We start from the raw sequence: 13,515 nt of genomic DNA on the forward strand, positions 1-13,515 counted from the left end.
CAAGCACAGAGTTTCTTGGATAACTAATCATCTTGGTTTGCCTGGGGCTCTCTGGTTTTAGCGCTAAACGTTCTGCATCTCAAAAGCCTCTCAGTCACAGGCAAACTAGAATGATTGGTCAGGCTAGGCTATACATATAGTGAGTGAAATTCGCTCGGTTGTGTCTGACTCTTTGCAACCCGGTGGACTATACAGTCCATGGAATTCTCCAGGCTAGAATACTGGAGTGGGTTGCCGTTCCCTCCTTCAGGGAAAATTCCCAGTCCAGAGACTGAACCCAGGTCTCCCTCATTGCAGGCGGATTCTTTACCAGCTGAGCTACCAGGGAAACCTACACATTCAGCAGGTACTTAAAAAATTTTGACAAACAAAGGAAATAAATTAAATAAGCAGTAGAAATGTAAAAGCTGAATTAACTGCTATAGATAAGGGTCTACCTTCAACAGACACTGCTCTGAGTTTGAGTTTGTTAAAACCAGCACAGTATTTTGATGGTATATAGGCCCTGTCTTGGGTTTTAAATACCATCTCATTTTTGTTCCTTCTTTGACTTTAGTCTATACTTCTGGGCCATTAGTCAGCAACAGGCCGTACAGTTTCAAAACTGTCAAATATGGTCAAAACATGGCTAGGATTTCTAAATTCAATTTTCCATTTGGTAACTTTTCCACCCTATATACACAGAGGCCAGATGTTTTAACATGATGGGTGGAGGACCCTGGTAGGCTGCAGTCCATGGGGTCGCTAAGAGTCGGACACAACTGAGCGACTTCACTTTTACTTTTCACTTGCATGCATTGGAGAAGGAAATGGCAACCCACTCCAGTGTTCTTGCCTGGAGAATCCCAGGGACGGGGGAGCCTGGTGGGCTGCCGTCTCTGGGGTCGCACAGAGTCAGATGCGACTGAAGCGACTTAGCAGCAGCAGAGGCAGCATAATATACATGTGGGAAGGAGGAGCAGTTCTCCAATCAGAGTAAGTCAACAATCCTTCATTGAGCGACTGCTCTGGGCAAGGTCCTGAGTGCCTCAGGGCATTCAAAATGAGTAAAGAAGATCCTTGCCTTTAGCAGCTCTCAATGTGGGAGTGGGACGGTATGTGTGAATAAACACTTGTAATTATTTATCATGTGAAGCACGCTTGATAAATGCATGCAACTTCAATGATTTTAATTGTGCCCCATGTCACCGTATTAGGGAGAGAAGGAGATTAATCGTGAGATGTTATGAAATGCCTTTCCAAGGAGGTGGGATTTAAGGTGGGTTTTGAAGGAAGTATAGGTCTTCAAAAATTGGCTACTCTCCAGGTAGAAAGGAGGGTATTACTTGCATTGGGCTACTCATTACCTGGGCTTCCCAGGTAGTGCTAGTAGTAAAGAACATGCCTGCTAACCCAGGAGGCATAAGAGATGAGGGTTTGATCCCTGGCATGGGAAGATCCCCTGGAAGAGGGCATGGCAACCCACTCCGGTTTTCTTGCCTGGAGGATCCCATGGACAGAGGAGCCTGGTGGGCTACGGTCCATGGGGTCACACAGAGTCGGACACAACTGAAGCTACTTACCATGCGTGGAGACTCATTACCTAAACCTGCTCATTGTTGTTGCTTGCTTGCTTAGTCGTGTCTGACTCTTTGCACCCTCGTGCACTGTAGCCCGCCAGGCTCCTCTGTCGAAGAATACTGGAGTGGGGGTGCCATTTCCTACTTCAGGGATCAAACCAGCCTCTCTTGTGTCTCCTGCACTGGCAGGCAGATTTTTTACTACTAGCATCACCTGGAAAGCCTGCCTATAGGACCTTACCTATCACTAAATGACAGCACGTTATTCTCACTTAACAAGAAGTCCAAGGCAGATGCAGCAGCTCCAAGGTGTCGGGAGGGTCTCAAGTGCCTTAGCCTTCCCACCTTTAACCTTCCTATCCTTAGCCTGGGGCTTTGCTGTCACATGCTCCCAAGATGGCTGTTCTATCTCAAGCCTTCTATTTGTGGGCCTGGCAGGAAAAAGAAGGAAGGAAAGGAAAATGGACAAAGGAGAAAGGCACGTGGGAGAGAAAGGAGGGCCTGTGTGACGAGGGCAAACACTTTCCTCAACTCTCTGGCAGATTTTCTCTTGAGTTGTGTCTCAGGACAAGAAATGGGTTTCATGGCCACCCCTAGCTGCAAAGGGGTTGGGGACACTGCACATTTCAGCTGGACACACTGCCCTCCTGGATAATATTGCAACTGTCTTAGTAGAGAGAATGGATTTTGGGTACGTAATCAGCAGTGTTTGTGCCTTTGAACAGGAACCTGGAAATGGGGACAGGGCAGGGATTGCTGGATAATTGAGAGGATGAAGACTAGAACCTTGTGCCTGGAATCGTGTGTGTGTGTGCCTGCATGCACAAGGAACAAAACGGAGTGGGTTGTTTTCATGGAGTTTGGGGAGGAGTAATCTGAAATTAAAAGACGCTTACTCCTTGGAAGAAAAGTTATGACCAATCTAGATAGTATATTCAAAAGCAGAGACATTACTTTGCAACAAAGGTCCATCTAGTCAAGGCTATGGTTTTTCCAGTGGTCATGTATGGGTGTGAGAGTTGGACTGTGAAGAAGGCTGAGCACCAAAGAATTGATGCTTTTGAACTGTGGTGTTGGAAAAGACTCTTGAGAGTTCCCTGGACTGCAAGGAGATCCAACCAGTCTGTTCTAAAGGAGATCAGTCCTGGGTGTTCTTTGGAAGCACTGATGCTAAAGCTGAAACTCCAATACTTTGGCTACCTCAGACGAAGAGTTATCTCATTGGAAAAGACTCTGATGCTGGGAGGGATTGGGGGCAGGAGGAGAAGGGGACAACAGAGGATGAGATGGCTGGATGGCATCACCAACTTGAGGGACATGAGTTTGAGTGAACTCTGGGAGTTGGTGATGGACAGGGAGGCCTGGCGTGCTGCAATTCATGGGGTCGCAAAGAGTCGGACACGACTGAGTGACTGAACTGAACTGAATTGAATCTGAAGAAGATAAGATTGGAAAAATATGAGCCAAAATGCAGGAGATATGTTACTTTTGCCTGACTCTTTCATTTGTTTGCAGAATCTCCAGAAGAGTGTAAATGTTTCAGCTTTCATGGGAATAGAATTCACCGTTTACTTCCGGCCTTTTTCCTCTCCAGACTCATGTTATCAAGTGCCTTGGCTAGAGATACTGAAAAATACCGCTTTCAAACTTGTACCCTCATGTCTTTCCCTAAATTCCCCTGTTATCCATACTTCAATTTTATATTGTTATTCATATATTATATTGATCAATTCCTTTAATTCCCTTGAGACCAAAATGTATCAACCTTTTCACCATGAAACAATTGTGGTTTTAGTAATATACAAAATGTGATTTTAGCATTGCTAAAATATTAATCAGGAAAAATTTATATACAGAAACATAATGCTTATCAGAAATATGTATTTCTGTGATAATTTCTGATTGGCATTTAACAATGCTAAATTTGTATTTCACATACACACATATATATACATACACATATTTTTCCATGCATAATCATCTTTTTGAAAGATTTGTTCTTCAGCTTTGAGATTTCTTTTGTATCTTGGTACAGTCTTGCTTTGGTCACTCTCTACATTATAGTTCTGAATGATTTTCCCATTTCTTGGCTCTGGCCTTGGTTTCTTCCAGGATGATAGTTTCTGAAGATAACTTTAAGCATCAAGAATAATTGAAGAATCAGGAAAACGTTACTAGTGTTAGAGGAAATTATGAGATTATTACTCTACGTCAGGAGTCAGCAAATCTTTTTCTTGTAAAAGCCAAATAGTAAATATTTTTGACTTTGTGGGCCACAGGTCTCTGTCACGACGACTTAGTTCTGCTCTTATACCACAAAAGCAGACATAGACACTAAGTAAAAGAATGGCAAGGCTGCGTTCCAATGAAACTTTATTTACAAAACCTTGGTCCAAGTGAACAGCAGGAGAACATTATATTCCTTTTTCTGTATCTCTTCTCACCTCTCTTTCACTCTCTCTCCTATCTTTTTGTCTTCTTACCATCATCTTTCTTCCACCTTTGTCTTTATCCCATTTCCATCCTGATCTTTCTGTTTCTCACTTACTTTTTTTCATCTTGATTCATTTCTTGTCACTTGCTGCGAGACATATCCCCAGGGATGCTTAGCAGGTCCTCCTAGCCTCTGAGATGGCATCAGAGAGGAGACTTTACTCTCCCCTGAGTCCACTTAGTGACACAGAGAGGCTCTTGGGCTGACTGGGCTATGTGTCTGGTTGCTTCTTAAGCACCATGTAACTCTTCCTGTGTGGCTTCAGATATACTTTGGTTTACTAGCTCTTTAATTTCTTCTAGCTTCCTTTGGTGGAGAAGGCAATGGCAACCCACTCCAGTGTTCTTGCCTGGAGAATCCCAGGGATAGGGGAGCCTGGTGGGCTTCCATCTATGGGGTCGCACAGAGTCAGACACAACTGAAGTGACTTAGCAGCAGTAGCATCAGCAGCTTCCTTTGGACTTGAATCTCTGCACTATCTAAAGGAGTCTTTCTCTTAAAATGTCAGTGGAACCTGAGGGATATTTGAATGTGCTTTTGTCTTTTTGAGTTCTTCGCTTTATGCAGGAGAGGCAAGGCTGACAGGAATATGCGTGTGGTGTCTATGAGGGCAACTTCCTTAGGGCCTGGAGGAAATCTGTATCACCTTACCTGTTGCAGCTTTGCTCACGCATGCAGGCTTTTTGGCCACTATATGCTTTCCCCAAAGACAGGATGAGAGGGAATGAGTTTCAGTTGCAGCAGGAAAGATTAAGAGTAGAGGTCAGGATGAACTTTGGTTCTGTTACAACTGTATATCAAGCAAGGCGAGGACCAGGGGATGTTCTGACGTTCACTTGGAATTGTTAAAAGAACAGGACAGATTACTTCCTATGTTCACTCTGAACAGAAAATGGTGTGACAAGGAAACAGCTTTGTGTTAGAAATTTCCTGTGCAGTATGGACGGACGGCTGGCAATCAAGATTTGAGGCTCAAATATTTCCCACCAGCTTCCTCTATGCAGACCAACTCTCAGAATGGTGGCTGACCCCTATAAGAGAGAAGGCTGTCCTCCCTTCCAGTTTCTGTGAGGCCTTCATAGTTTTCCAGCCTCAGAATTTTTGATCCCTCTCTTCTTTCTCTGTGGGCTTCCCAGGTGGCTCAGATGGTAGAGAATTTGGTCACAATGCAGGAGACCCAGGTTCTATCCCTGGATTGGGAAGATTCCTTGGAGAACGAAATGGCAACCCACTCCAGTATTCTTGCCTAGAGAATCCCATGGACAGAGGAGTCCATGGAGTTGCAAGAGTCGAACAAGAGAGAATGACCAACACTTTCTTTTCTCAGCTGTGTCCTTCAACTCTGCACAGCTAGCTTTGTTTTGAAAAGCAAAATGAAATGAATGTTTGGACACTTGATCAAGCTGTCTAACTGCGGTCTTATTTTCTTTTTGTCACTGTCCAAACTGCATGAACAAATGATTCGGCTCTGTTTCTCCCATTTTCTCTCCACACGCTGGCTCCCTTCCTATCTACAGTTGGGTTCTACCCTTCACTTTGCTCCCTCATCACATACTTTCTCTTGCACTTTAGATCTAGCCTCTTCTTACTCTCTCAAAAGTGCATTGAAATCTACCACTTACCCAAATCCAGTCTTGGTTGTCCCTCACTCATCTGAGGTATCTGCCATTTTTGACCTCCTATACACCTCGAAAAAGCAATAGAGTTCCAGAAAAACATCTATTTCTGCTTTATTGACTATGCCAAAGCCTTTGACTGTGTGGATCACAATAAACTGTGGACAATTCTGAAAGAGATGGGAATACCAGGCCACCTGACCTGCCTCTTGAGAAACCTATATCCAGGCCAGGAAGCAACAGTTAGAACTGGACATGGAACAACAGACTGGTTCCAAATAGGAAAAGGAGTCCCTCAAGGCTGTATATTGTCACCCTGCTTATTTAACTTCTATGCAGAGTACATCATGAGAAACGCTAGACTGGAAGAAACACAAGCTGGAATCAAGATTGCCGGGAGAAATATCAGTCACCTCAGATATGCAGATGACACCACCCTTATGGCAGAAAGTGAAGAGGAACTAAAAAGCCTCTTGATGAAAGTGAAAGAGGAGAGTGAAAAAGTTGGCTTAAAGCTCCACATTCAGAAAACTAAGATCATGGCATCCGGTCCCATCACTTCATGGGAAATAGATGGGGAAACAGTGGAAACAGTGGCTGACTTTATTTTTCTGGGCTCCAAAATCACTGCAGATGGTGATTACAGCTATGAAATGAAAAGACGCTTACTCCTTGGAAGGAAAGTTATGACCAACCGAGACAGCATATTCAAAAGCAGAGACATTACTTTGCCAACAAAGGTCCGTCTAGTCAAGGCTATGGTTTTTCCAGTGGCCATATGTGGATGTGAGAGTTGGACTATAAAGAAAGCTGAGTGCTGAAGAATTGACGCTTTTGAACTGTGGTGTTGGAGAAGACTCTTGAAAGTCCCTTGGACTAAAAGGAGATCCAACCAGTCCATCCTAAAGGAGATCAGTCCTGGGTGTTCATTGGAAGGACTGATGTTGAAGCTGAAACTCCAATACTTTGGCCACCTCATGTGAAGAGCTGACTCACTTGAAAAGACCCTGATTCTGGGAAAGATTGAGGGCATGAGAAGGGGATGACAGAGAATGAGATGGTTGGATGGTATCACCAACTCGGTGGACATGGGTTTGGGTGGACTCCAGGAGTTGGTGATGGACAAGGAGGCCTGGTGTGCTGCGGTTCATGGGATCACAAAGAGTCGGACACGACTGAGTGACTGAACTGAACTGAACTGAACTGAACTACCTCCTGACACCCTCTCGTCTCCTGTCTCCACAGCCAGCCTGTTCCTGTGACTTCTCTGCCTCTCTGGCTTATCTTTTCTTTCAGGCATTGACTTTACTTTCCCTGACCTTGCCTGGGGAAGTCAGTTGACAAGCTGTTGGGGAAAATCAAGGTTACAGAGCTGCAGACTGGACTAGGATGGCATTGGAGAGAAAATGGGGCAACTGATGACATTTCAAAGGAAAACTTTGGCTACATGACAGCATGAATGCTGGAAATAGGAGAGGTGGAGGAGACAAGAAAGTGCCCCAGCTTCTAGTCTCTGAGAATGGAATAACTATGTCAGGAAAGTCAGGAAGAGGTGCAGGTCCTAAGGCAAATTTGATTTGAGTGGAAAGCAGGACATACAAGTTGATGATACGTCTAAAGAGGAAAGTTAATGGAAATGGATAGAAAACCTTTTATCTCATTTGCTCCTGTTCCTAGCTCCTTAATCAATATTTCCAACTCCCAGCCCTCCCAGGCTCTGTGCTGACAGTTCTAATTGCTGGTTGGACATTACCACCCAGACGCCCATCATCACTTCAGATCCCCAGGTGGGAGGAAATGTGTTCCAGGGAAGTAGCATGGAATACTGGCCTAGAAGGCATGATTTATAGGGTCTGCTGTGTGACTTTCGACAAGTCATTTTACTTTCTAATTTTCTCAATGACGAAGTGAAGGGTTAGATGAAGTAATATTCTTCTAATTCACTTTTCCATCTTTCCCTGGATTGGTTTCTCCTCTAGACTTTTTCTTCAGTGAGTGATGCCACCATTCTCTGTTATCTAGTGTCCAGATGAGTCTTGAACTTTAGCTCACCACCCGTCTCTCTTTCCTGCCCACACCTGCTCCACTTCACATTTAACCATCAACACATGCTGCTGCATTTCCTCCTCGTTGACTCACAGATTTCTGTTTCCTTCCCACAGCCACACCCTCCTGGAGGTGCTTACTGCCTCCCTTCCCAATTGTTTCTATGAACTCTGAACCTCTCTTGAGGTTCCTGGGGCCTGGGATCCTTTGCTGCAGTGCCTGTACCTGGACAAATGTCTCCTCAAGTGATAACATACACAGAAGCTATAAGGGACTAAAATTAACTGCATACATGTGCAGTTGGGGCAAATTATGAACAATAATATACAGAAAGGCCAAAACCCAGCTTCCACTTGGCGGTGTCAAGAACAGCGAACTGCACAAGACGCCTGCATACAGTATCACCAAGGGGTGGGCAGACCACCTAAGCCACCCCTCCCGCCAAACCCACTGAACTACCCTTATCCTCACTCCATAACCAGCTTGCCTTTCCCTCAGAGAGCAAGCGAGGGCACCTGTTGCTTGTTTTTGCTCCCTCATGCTGGAGGAAAGTCCCAATAAAAGCCTTGCCTGAATTCCTCAGCTGGCCTATTGTCAATTTCTATCGATTTAAAGACTCCAAGCACCCAGGTCAGTAATACTCTGGAGTCTTTAGGGCACATTACACTCCTTCACCATTCTTCCATCTGTTCTTCTGTATCATTCTGTCCCCTTCCTCCTTAAATCTTCAAAGTCGGGTGAAGAGAAAGGGCTGTCTGTCACATTATTTGAGCGTTTTTTCTAAATACTTGGACCTGAACATCTCTCCTCCTTCCTCCACCCTGAATTCTTAGGCACTATGTGAAAAAATTTCCCCCAGGTCATGATTCTCTCTCTTTCCTCATTGTAAAGACTCAACATTATGGAATTTTAAATATGTATATTTTCTCAGTTCAGTTCAGTCGCTCAGTTGTGTCCAACTCTTTGCGACCCCATGGACTGCAATATGCCAGGCTTCCCTGTTCATCACCAACTCCCAGAGCATACTCAAACTCATGTCCATCGAGTCGGTGATGCCATCCAACCATCTCATCCTCTATCGTCCCCTTCCCTCTCACCTTCAATCTTTCCCAGCATCAGGGTCTTTTCAAATGAGTCAGCTCTTCTCATCAGGTGGCCAGAGTATTGGAGTTTCAGCTTCAGCATCAGTCCTTCTAATAATATTCAGGACTGATCTCCCTTAGGATGGACTTGTTAGATCTCCTTGCAGTCCAAGGTCTCTCAAGAGTCTTCTCCAACACCACAGTTCAAAAGCATCAATTCTTTGGTGCTCAGCTTTCTTTATGGTGCAACTCTCACATCCATACATGACCACTGGAAAAAACCATAGGTTTGACTAAATGGACCTTTATCAGAAAAGTAATGTCTGTGCTTTTTATTGTACTGTCTAGGTTGATCATAGCTTTTCTTCCAAGGAGCAAGCGTCTTTTAATTTCATGGCTTCAGTCACCATCTGCAGTGATCTTGGAGCCCCCCAAAATAAAATCTCTCACTGTTTCCATTATTTCTCCATCTATTTGCCATGAAGTGAAGGGATTGGATGCTATGATCTTCGTTTTCTGAATGTTGAGCTTTAAGCCAACTTTTTCACTCTCCTCTTTCACTTTCATCAAGAGGCGCTTTACTTCTTCATTTTCTGCTGTAAGGGTGGTGTCATCTGCATATCTGAGGTTATTGATATTTCTTCCGGCAATCTTGATTCCAGTTTGTGCTTCATCCAGCCCAGCATTTCGCATGACGTACTCAGCATATAAGTTAAATAAGTAGGGTGACAATATACAGCCTTGACATACTCCTTTCCCAATTTGGAACCAGTCTGTTGTTCCATGTCCAGTTCTAGCTGTAGCTTCTTGAGTTCTCAGGAGGCAGGTCAGGTGGTCTGGTATTCCCATCTCTTTAAGAATTTTCCATAATTTGTTGTGATCCACACAGTCAAAGGTTATGGCGTAATCAATAAAGCAGAAGTAGATGTTTTTCTGAAACTCTCTTGCTTTTTTGATGATGCAACAGATGTTGGCAATTTGATCTCTGGTTCCACTGCCTTTTCTAAATCCAGCTTGAACATCTGGAAGTTCACGGTTCACGTACTGTTGAAGCCTGGCTTGGAGAATTTTGAGCATTACTTCACTAGCGTGTAAGGTGAATGCAATTGTGCAGTAGTTTGAACATTCTTTGGCATTGCCTTTCTTTGGGATTGGAATGAAAACTGCCCTTTTCCAGTCCTGTGGCCACTGCTGAGTTTTCCAAATTTGCTGGCATATTGAGTGCAGCACTTTCACAGCATCATCTTTAGGATTTGAAATAACTCAACTGGGATTCCATCACCTAAAAGTCCCACATAAAACCCTCAAGACAGCTACTATATCCTTGTATATAGTTTTTATAGCATTACCCTTTTCTTTTTTTTTAATTGATTTATTAAGGTATAATTGACATTTGATAACTGTATATACTTAAAGCACAAAATGTGACCAGTTTCGACAGAAGCATAGACCCATGAAACTAGCAGTGCAATCCAGAACATATCCATCAACTCCGAAGGCTTCCTTGTTCCTCTTCATAATCATACCCTCTTGCTCCTGCTCTCTTAGCTTTGTGCTTTGGTCAACTCCAGACAACCGCAGAGCCACTTTTCTACAAGTTTAGATTTCTTTGCATTTCCTATAATTTTATGTAGATAAAATATTTAGTATGGGCTCTTTTCAGTTTGACATTATTCAGCATAATTATTTTATCCATGCTTTATTTTTCATTTTATCCATGCATTATTGGATAAATCCATTCTTTTTTTATCACTGAGTAGTATTATGTATTATAAACATACTGCAATTCATTTATCTCCTCACAATGAATTTTAGGATTGCATTCTGTTTTTGGCTATTATAGATATAAAGCACTATGAACATTTGTGTACAAGTCTTTGCATAGATATATGCTTTTATTTCTCTTGTGTAAATACCATGGATAACTGGGCCATATCACAGGGGCATTTTAGTTAGGGAACTGCTAAACTGTTTTCTAGAGTGGTTGTACCATTTAACAGTTCCACCAGAAGTGAAGGGGAGTTCCAGTTAGTTCATATCTTTAGCAACACTTGATATGAACATCTTTTTAGTTTAGATATTCTCATAGATTGTAGTGTCTCATTGTGATTTTAATTTCCCTGATAACTAAAGATGTTGAATATCTTCTCAAGTGCTTATTTGCTATCCATATATCTGCTAAGGTGAGTGTTTATTCAAATCTGCCGATTTTTTCAACATTGGGTTGCTTATTTTGTTTGGAGAGTTTGAGAATTCTTTACGTAATCTGGATATAGCCCTTCATCAGATATATGACTCAAAGATTTTCTCCCGATGGCTTGTATTTTCATTTTCTTAACAATGTCTTTTGAAGAGTAGAACCTCTTAATTTTGATGATGTCAAGTTTATCATTTTTTTCCTTTAAGGATTATGCTTTTGACATCATAGCTAAGAAACCTTTGACTACCAAAATCACAAAGATTTTCTTCAATGTCTACTAGAAATTTTATAGTTTTAGGTACACTTTAATGTCTATGATCCATCTTGAGTTAGTTTTTGTATATAGTTTGAAATATTGATCCAAATTATCGGGTTTTTTTTTTTTTTTGGTATATGGGTATTGTGATAGAATAAGGCACTTCCCCAGTGATGTCTACCTCCCAGGCTCAGAACCTGTGATTACGTTATATTACATAGCAAATTACATGGGAGTTAAGGTTTCAGTTGGAATTGTGTTTTCTAAAATTAGGGAGCAACCTTAAAGTAGGGAGATTATCTTAGATTATTCTGAGAGGGCCCAGTATAATCACAAGGGCCCTTACAAGTACAAGGGGGAGGCTAAAGAGAGAACCAGAGAGATGGCAATGTGAAAGGCCCACAGGTGGATCTGAAGATGAAGGACAAAAGCCAAAAATACAGCTGGCTTCTGGAAGCTGAAAAAAGCAAGGAGGCAGATTCTTTCCCAGAGCCTCCAGGAAGAACACAATCCCACTAACATCTTGATTTTAGCACAGTGAGACCCATATTAGACTTTTGACTTCCAAAACTGTAAGATAATAGAATTTGTATTGTTTCAAGCCACTAAGTTTGTGTCAATTGGTTATAGCAGTCATAGAAAACTAACATGTTTTCAGTTTTTCAAGCACCATTTGTAAAGACTATCCTTTTTACACTGGATTCCCTTCGGTCTTTGTTATAAAGCAATCGACAGTACATGTGTGGGTCTGTTTCTGTACTCTATTCCATTGATCTATTTGTCTCTCTTTACACCAGTGCTTCATTGTCTTAATTACTGTAACTTCATAATGTCTTGAAACTGGGTAGTGTAAGTCCTCCAATTTTTTCCCTCTTTTTCTTAGTTGTTTTGGATTTTTTAGTTTCTTCACGTTGAATTGGCTTGTCAATATCTACAAAAAAACCTTCTGGAAACTTGATTGGGGTTGCATCGAATCTGCTGATCAATCTGGAGAAAATTGATGTCTTAAGCATTTTGAGTCTTCTGATCATGACACAGTATATCTCTCCTGTTACTTAACTCTTCTTTGGTTTCTTTCAGAATATATTGTAGTTTACACCACATGGGTCTTACATATCTTTTTATCAGATTTAGCCTTCATAAATTCATATTTTTCCAAGCTAATATAAATAATGATGCTTTTAAACTTCTGTTCACAACCCTCATTGCTAGTATATACAAATACAATTTATTTTTAAATATTGGTCTTACATCCTGGAATCTTGCTAAACACATTATTAGTTCTAGTGGCATTTTGATGAATTTCATGGATTTTCTAAATAGGCAATTATGTTGTCTATGAATAAAGACAGGTTTACCTATTCAATTTGCATGCCTTTAATTTCTTTTTCTTACTTTCTGTACTGGTTAGAACATTCAGTACAATGTTGAATAGGAGTGAGAGTGGATATTCTTGCTTATTTTGTTCTGATCTTTGGAGGAAGCAGTCTTGTGCCATTTAGTATAATGTTACTGCAGGTTTTTTTGTAGATGCCATTTATTTAAGTTGAGGAAGTTCTTTCAATTCCTAGTTTGCTGAGAGTTTTGATCAGAAATAGATGTTGTTTTCTGTCAAACGCCTTTCCTGTATCTATTCAAATTATCATATGACTTTTCTTTTTAGATACAGTATATGAATTTTCTAGGGCTTCCATAACAAAGTACCAAAATTTGGGTAGCTTAAAAGAACAGAAGGTTTTTTTTGTCCCACTTTTGGAGGCCAGAAGTCTGAAATCAAGGTGCCAGCAGGGCCATGCTCTCTCTGAGATTCTGGGTGGAATCCTGAGTCCTCCTTGCCTTTCCCCGCCTTCTGGTGGCTGCTGTCAGCCCTCGGTGCTCCTTGGCTCAGGGCTGCATCATTCCAGTCTCTGCCTCCGTTGTCACATGGTGTTTTCCCTGTCCTCACGTAAGTTTTCTCTTCTTATAGGGATACCAGTCATAATGGGTAAGAATCCCCCTTAATGACCTTATCCAAATTGATTACATCTACAAGGAATTTATTTCAAAATAAGGTCGCATTCACAGATACCTCAGATTAGGCATCCACTCTCACTTCAACATATATATATTTTTTTGGTGGGGGGACACAATTCAATCAATAACATGTGGTAAATTACATTAATAGATTTTCAAATATTAAATAAATCTTGCTTCCTTGGTATAAACTGACCCACTTGGTCCTGTTGTATTATTCTTTTATATATTTGCTAACGTTTTTTATTT

The sequence above is a fragment of the Budorcas taxicolor genome, chromosome 1 (genome assembly GCF_023091745.1).
Source record: "Budorcas taxicolor isolate Tak-1 chromosome 1, Takin1.1, whole genome shotgun sequence".
NCBI lineage: Eukaryota > Metazoa > Chordata > Mammalia > Artiodactyla > Bovidae > Budorcas > Budorcas taxicolor.